Source organism: Thamnophis elegans, chromosome Z, assembly GCF_009769535.1.
Source record: "Thamnophis elegans isolate rThaEle1 chromosome Z, rThaEle1.pri, whole genome shotgun sequence".
NCBI classification, from domain to species: Eukaryota; Metazoa; Chordata; class Lepidosauria; order Squamata; family Colubridae; genus Thamnophis; species Thamnophis elegans.
Window position 1 is genome coordinate 120090296 of NC_045558.1, and position 8272 is coordinate 120098567.

Here is an 8272-nt window from a genome sequence, read left to right on the forward strand (position 1 = left end):
GACTAGGCTGGTAAGGACTAATCAAAAAGCATTAGTAATGGCTCTTTCCCCCCCATCTTAACAGGCTTTGTTTGGTGAAAAACTAAAGTAGGTTGGAACAAAATAGGAAAAAAGAAATTGTAGATGGTAGGGGACCTTAGAGCCTATTTTATCCCATCAGGATCAAACAATGTACTCTTTTAATCTCAAATCTCAGTTCCAGTACCAGAGTAGAGAATTAACAACTTAAACCCTTCTTTTAATAGTGACCTAATATGTTTTAATCTAATCTATAAAGGTATCAGGGTGTGTTTCTAACAATCATTGCCTAATATGGTGGAAGCAAGTGCTCTAAAACATGAAATAAATACTGTAATAAAGACAAATATTAGGAGAAGAGCAAGACAAAACCACAGTATCTTCTAATATGTTAATTTAGCTGTGGCACTTTCTAAACAATTCTGTGGAAACCCACAGAATTCTGCCTATAATCCCTTTTTTGCAACTTCACTTCCTTCTTGTTGATGGCTGTGATACAGGAATTCGTTTAAACCCTGGATTTGGCTACACAAACCTCAAGTTACTGATCTCCTTCTAGACACCTCACCTCTTCGTATGAGATGATGATATTAAAAGAACTCAGGGGTGAAATGCAGCAGGTTCTGACAGGTTCTGGAGAACCAGTAGGGGAAATTTTGAGTACTTTGGAGAACTGGCAAATACCACCTCCGGCTGGCCCCAGAGTGGGGAGGGAATGGGGATTTTGCAATATCCTTCCCCTGCCACACCCTCCAAGCCACGCCCACAGAACCGATATTAAAAAAAAAATTGAATTTCACCACTGAAAGAGCTGGTTGAGCTATGTATAGAAAGAAGGATGTTTGGATTCTGGGTGAGCAGAGGCAGAGAAAATGAAAGAGGCCGGCACGTGGAGCAGAGGCCTAGATTGAAAGGAACAACATGCAAATAAGAAAACGTAGAATTTGGAAATAAGAAAATAGATCTAGAGAGTCAAGAGAAGGATACCTGAGAGCAGAAATTCTTTAGGTTTTCACAATGGAATTCTACAACAGACCATCAGAATATCTTGCTTTGCTTAGACATACATGGACATCATGAGAACATTTATCTATTTTTTAACCAGATTTTCTATTCCATCCACTTCACAATATCTGAAAACAGTCTGTGTTTGTGCATATGTAAAAAAAAACCCTTTCATATATCTCCATAAAGTCCAAACATTCCTCCTAATAGGTTATCCTGAGAAAAAGTCCCTGTTTTCTCTTTTCAGATGTTTCCACACTTGCAATAATTAGCGGCTCATTTACATTCATGAAAATACATAAAAAACATTTAAAAAAACAAACACATTTTTTTCTGGACCCAAATATTGATTCTGTAAAAGCATCTTCTATGGGGCTAGCAAAGAGTCAGAAATTACCTGCAACCAACCAAAAAATAAAATAATTTACACTCATTAATTGCTGGGATATTTGTTATACTATGTGGTTGAATGAACAATTGAGAAATATATCTGGATCTATTGTGTTTTCTTTCCTGAAGCAAATAAACAATGTTCAGTTCTTAGCTAAATCAAACTTGCTTTCTTGAGTCATGTGAAACTCAGAAATTCTCAGTTTCCAGCCAATAAAAGCCACATGGAGAAAAACTTCAGAGAAGGCCAGTGAATGACAGACATGAAAATCCCGCTTTTCAATCAGCCAGCAAACAATGTTCTAATTTCAGATTATGGGAATTTGTTATATATTTGTTTTGACAGGTTAATCCACATTCCACAATCTTTCCTTCTTTTAACTGATTAGCAACAAGGGGTTAGGGTTCACACCTGTAACATCTGGATTCTCATGTTTCAAAATTTCTTCTTCAACTAGCTTTAAATTCTCTTGTCGTTTGGATGTTAAGATGGTTTCAGGAAAGCTAGTTCAATGCTCTGTCCCATTAGTATACAATCCCAGTCTAATGGTTAGGGGACATGTTACATCTCTTCATTTATATAGAAGTAGAAGGGGGGAAAAACCTCTGCAAGCAAAAATCACCAGTTTGTGGAAGGATAGTCTCGCACAGCTACAAATACATTTGCTTGAAAAAGCATCCGTTCTTCTGGTCACAGCTCCTGTGGTGTTCAGGAAGAGAAAATAGTTCAATAAGATTTTTTCATTTTGGTGTATTCTTAAGAGGCCCGCACAAAATAGTACTTTGCAAGAGGGATGGACCAACTGTGGCACCCCAGATATTGCTAGAGTACAGTTCTCATTATCTTCTCTGCCCACGCTGGCTGGAGACGATGGGAAGTGAAATTCAATATCTGGAGGGCCAAATATTACATATTATTTTTCAAGGTTGTGATTATCTTAAGAAATGGTCATTTTTGTTCAGTTCTTCTCTAAATGCAGCAAGTCAGGTATAGGTAATATTTTGGCCTAGTTTGTTTGTTCTTACCTCACCTTTTATTGTGAATGTGAATTTAAAGGCTTTGCGAAACTCTAGTGAGAAATATTTGGTGATAGAAGTCATGATTCCTGTTTCTCCTAGAAGACCAGGAATACACTGTGGGAATTAGGAAGTGTTTTATTTATAAGCCTACCTTTCCCCACATTTCACTCATGCTTTTCCAGGAATACCCTTACATCCCATTCCTTTAAAATGTCCTGTGCCTTTAAAAAGCCAGTTTGACCTAGTGATTATCTCATCAGAGTTAACCCAGGAGACAGTAAAATCTAATCCTGCTTTAGGCATGAATAATGTCTGGGTTCCTTTGGGCTACAAGTAGTCCTTGACTTACGACCACAATTGAGCCCAAAATTTATGTTGCTATGTGAAACATTGAGTTTGCCCCATTTTAAAACCTTTCTTACCACAATTGTTAAGAGAATTATTGCAGTTGTTAAGTTAGTAACTTGATTGTTAAGTAAATCTAGTTTCCCTACTGACTTTGCTACTCAGAAGTTCGCAAAAAGGAGATGACATAACCACGGGACACCGCAACTGTTGTAAATATGAGTCAGTTACCAAGCATTTGAATTTTGGTCATGTGGCTATGGGGATGCTGCAACCGACATAAGTATGAAAAATAATCCTGTCACTTTTTAAAGTGCAGTTGTAACTTTGAACAGTCACTAAAGGAACTATTGTAAGACAAGGACTACTTTTGTCACAGTCTCTCTCTCTCTCTCTTTCTACCCAACCAACCTCCCAGGGTTGTTGTTATTGTGAGGAAGAGAGCAGGAGAAAGAAATATTAAGTATGTTTGCCACCTTGGGTTATTTATAAAAATAATAAAGGCGTGTCTGCGTAAAAAAAAATAAAAAAATGGGGTACAATGGAGAAATCTTACTTGTTCTCCAGAGAATGCTTTCTTCCTTTTAAATGTGCAAAAGCTCTTTCGGTGAAAGTGGAGGAATGAAAAATCGTGACTATTGATCCATACAAACCTCAATTAAGATGGCCAGATAAAAGCAGAAGTTACAGCCCCATCTGTTGTTTGTAAAGTTGCTAGTTAGAAGCCAGTTGCATAAATTCCACCTGGGCACCTTCGCCTTTACAATTAGCCACATTTTACCCACAACTATGCCCTCCAGACATCATCTCCCCTCTCCCCCATGTACCACTTGCATCTCCCTTATCAAAAGTGGCAGGGGGAGGGGAGAGACAGGTAGGAAGGTCAGCTTCTCACCATCTCTGCTGCCTGCTTCTTATTCATCTTCACAAGCCCCCGCTGAATGCTGCCTGTTTCATCTCCCACAATTCAGGGAGCCTAGCAGCACCTCGGAAAACCCTCCCTGACTCCGAAGCCCTACCTTTGAAGTCATTTCTTTGGCTCAAGAGGAAGCTTGTGGGAGACTTGCTCTTCCCCTCTGCGCTGCCGGGCTTACATACTCCACTTGTACTTTTGCAAACATACCTTCCTCCTTAAGAGTTCCGGGTATGGATCCTCTTTCGTTTCACCTGCTCACCTGTTGTTTCAAACGAGAGGCAAACAGATGAATCCAGAGGCTGGGTTGGGTCTCTTGGCTTCTCTGTCCTCCCCTATTAAAGTTTGGCGTGTTAGGAGAAACTCCTTCGGCTACCCATTCCTTTGTGCCTGTAACCAGGCACTCCGCAGGCTTGCAACGCACCGATCCAGGAAGTCCAGGGCTTGTCTGAAAATGCAGAGCACCTGTTGGGAGCCTGGCGGCCAAGGAAAATTGGAGGCATCACCCTCCCTTGTGAGCAAATAATGTAGCCTGCGGAGAATTGTAATTAATGAGACAAACCGCAAAGCAAGCAAGGGTGAAGGTGGTGGGGGGAGGGAGAAAAAGCCAGGCTGGAGTGCTTGACCTCTTATTTTAACAAGATGGGAGAGGGGGCTATCCCTGCACTTCCATCTTAACTCTGGGGGATGCCAAGGGGCAAAGGAAATCTGACACAGGATTTCTATGTCAGGATGTGTTTTCTAAGCAAGCTTCTCTTTGTGGGTGCAGAATGTCAGTAGCAGTGGTGGTTTCAAATTTTTTTAGAACCTCTTCTGTAGGTGTGGCCTGCTTTGTGGGAGTGGCTTGCTGGCCATGTGACCAGGTGGGAGTGGCTTTCCAGCTGTGTGACCTGGTGGGAGTGGCCAACTTGTAAAATGTAATGAAACTCACTTAACAACGCTCTTGCTTAGCAACCAAAATGTTGGCTCAGAAACTCTGGCATTTGAAGCACGCAAGTCTTAAAGATGTCAAGTTACAAGACCCTTATTCCCCTAACCTTTTAGAAAAAAATACCCCAGGGGTGTTCAAACTTGACAGCTTTAAGACTTGTTGACTTCAACTCCCAGAATTCCTCCTCCAGTCATATTGGCTCAGGAACTCTGGCACAGAAATATGCAAATCTTAAAGCTGTCAAGTTACAAGACCCTTGCACCCCTAACCCTTTAGAAAAAAAAACCCCAGGGCTGTTCAAACTTGACAGCTTTAAGACTTGTGGACTTCAACTCCCAGAATTCCTCCTCTTGCTCTTCATCTTGATGATGTGTGGACGGGCCGGGGGAGGGAGCTGGAACCAGTTCTAAATGGCACTGTAGATTTGTGGAATCTCTTCTATAGAAGAGGTTAGAACTGGCAGGAACCCACCCCTGGTGCAGAATGTCAGTAGATATTTCTGCAAATTCAAAACCACATAGGAAAAGGCACTTCTTCCCTCCAAATGTATGACTGCCAAATGGACAGCAGGTGTAACTTCTCCAAAGTACCTCTTGGCTATTTTTTGAGCAACTAGTCCCCGACTTAGAACAGTTCATTGAGTGACCATTCGTGGGTACAACAGCAATTTAAAAAGTGAATTATGATTATTTTGGCATCCCTGTGGTCACATGATCAAAAGAGGCCAGATGCTGGGCAACTGACTTATATTTATGACGGCTGTCGTGTCCCAGTGTCATGCGTTCCCCTGTTGTGACCTTCTGACAAGCAGAATCAATGGGGTAAGCCAGATTCACTTAACAACTGCTGTGATTCAGTTAACCACTGTGGCAAGAAAGATCGTAAGGTGAAGGGAAATTCTCTTAGCAACCATCTTGCTTAGCAACAGAAACTTTGGACTCAATTGTAGTCGTAAGTCAAAGACTACCTATAATGTCATTCAGTAATCTATCTCATTTTCTTAACTAATTTCATTGCATTTGAGTGTAGGATCATGTGCATGGGTAGTTTTCAACGTACAATCACTTTGTTTAGCGATTGTTCAAAATCACAACAGCATTGAAAATGTGACTTATGACTGGTCCAGGGGTGGGTTGCTAATCCCGTTCCAACCGGTTCGGTTGGAACGGGGCCAGCGGCGTCCTCGTGCACGCGCGCAGTTCATGCATACGTCTTAGCGCCTGCATGATGCTCCAGCTGCTTGCGGAGACTCGCGCAGGCGCTGTATGTGCCATCCAGCTGCTCACGGAGAATTGCGCAGGCGCTGTATATGCGATTCACCTGCGTGGAAGCGCAGAAGCCTTCAAAGACCGGTAAGGAGCGCGGGTGGGTAGGTGGGCAGGTGGGCGGGTGGGCCCTTCGCCGTTCCCGGAAGTTACTTACTTCCGGGTTCGCCGACCAACCGGTTCATGGGGACTGCCACGAACTGGTTGAAACCCATCCCTGGACTGGTCCTTGTGCTTATTAAGACTGTCGTAGAGTCCCCACAGTCATATGATCAGAACTTGGGTCTCGGAAACTGGCATGTTTTTAATAACATTGAAGTGCTTAGAGCGTGTGCATGGAGTGATTGTGGTTGACGACCTCTTTCTAGATCTCACCTGGAAAAACAACACATCTCTGGTGATTGGAAAGGCCCAACAGAGGCTTCATTTCCTTATAGTCCAGCTGTTGTTCAGGTGGAACAACAGCTGACGACCTCTTTCTATTGGTCCAACAGAGAAAGTGTCCTCACATATTGCATTACTGTATGGTATGCTGGTTTAACAGCTGCAGACAGGAAGGTACTACAGAGAGTGATCAATTTGGAACAAGAAACCATTGATTGCCCTCTGACACCACTGGATGACATCACCAGATCTCGCTTCTTTAGCAGAGTAAGGAAGATACTCAGAGATGATTCACACCCTGGTCAGTATCTCTTTGCACTTCTACCATCAGGCAGAAGGCATCAAAGTATAGCCAGCCGAACAAACAGGTTTAAAGATAGCTTCTATCCTTGAGCTGTGAGACTTTTAAATACAACCACAATCAGTCCATGCATACGCTAGTTTTTTGCTTTTTCTTTCTTTTTTTGTTTCTGTTATAATTTTGCACCAGTGAGCTTAAAACCAATTTTGATGTATTTAAGTACGATGACAATAAAGATTATACTTATACTTTTATAATGGCTGCAGTGTCCTGGAGTCATATGATCACCATTTATGATCGTCCCAGCTGGCTCCCAACAAGCAAAGTCGAATTCAGAGTCACTTAACAGCATGACTCATGTAACAACGGCAGTGATTTGCTTAACAACTATAGCAAAAAAAGGTTATAAAATTTGGCACAATTCACTTGACAATTGATTTGCTTAGAACGGGGATTCTGGTTCCAGTTGTGGTTGTAAGTTGAAGACATTCAGTAATGTTGGAAGTAGACCTTGGGTGACCCAGGGTCCCCGATTACCCTCCACCAGGGATAGGTGATTCTAAAGGACAGCCACCATCCCTGAATGGATATGAAGATATCCAATTTTTGAGGTGACTTTCCTACGTGAGTTGACTTACTGTTTACAGGAAAGGCAGAATCTGAAACTAATGGCTGAATCAGTGTTTCTCGACCTTAACAGTTTAAGTAGCTTTCTGGATTCCAACACCCTAAATTCTGCAGTTGCCATGCTTGCTGGGGAATTCTGGAAATAGAAGTCCAGACATTTTAAAGTTGCCAACATTGAGAAATACTGGTCTGAATTGTTTTGTTGAGAAAATACCCTTTCCTAAAATCTTAAACTCTTGAACAGAAATGGGGAAACTAAGAGTCTTCATATTGTTATAGACTCACGATGGTACCTTTTCAGCACCAAGTGCCCAAAGCGGAACGCATGTGCATGCATATATATGAATGCACGCATGCGCACCAAAGTGCAGGAAACCTGAAGGCCAGCTGGCCGGCGCGCACATGCCTGTTTTGGGGCAGTTTTCATGCCATTTTTCAGGCTGTTTTTTGGGTGCATTTTCAGGCTGTTTCGAGCCATTTTTGAAATGGCCAAAAAATAGTCTGAAAACAGCCCCAAAATGGCCTAAAAAGCACAGAAAACAGCCCAGAAAACAGCCCAGAAAATGCTCCCAAAACGACCTGGTTTTTTGGCTGTTTTCAGGCCGTTTTGTGGTGCTCTGGCATCCACGAAGACCAACTGGCCAGCGCGCATGACATGCGCATCAAAAACCAGAAGAGCAGTTGACGACGGCGCATGTGCCCACAGAGAGGGCTCTGTGTGCCACTTCTGGGACACGTGCCATAAGTTTGCCCTCACAGTTATAGGCTATTAGTCCACAAATGAGCCATCATCCCAAAAACTATCTAGCTTTTTTTCCCTTAAAGGATAAACAGGAACAGACTAAATGCCTTCCCTCACTATAAAATTGTAATATGCAGATGAGGTATTAGAGAGCTTGATTAAGTTTTCTTTTTTCTGTTTCAAAAATTGCAAAAGAGCAATTAGAATAACAGGATTAAGCAGGTCCAACACAGCTTCCCTAGTTCCTTCCCCAAATTTCTCTGTCAATTTTATTTTATTATTATTATTATTTTTTAAAATCTTATGTTCTGAATATCCTTGTGCCTCTTTT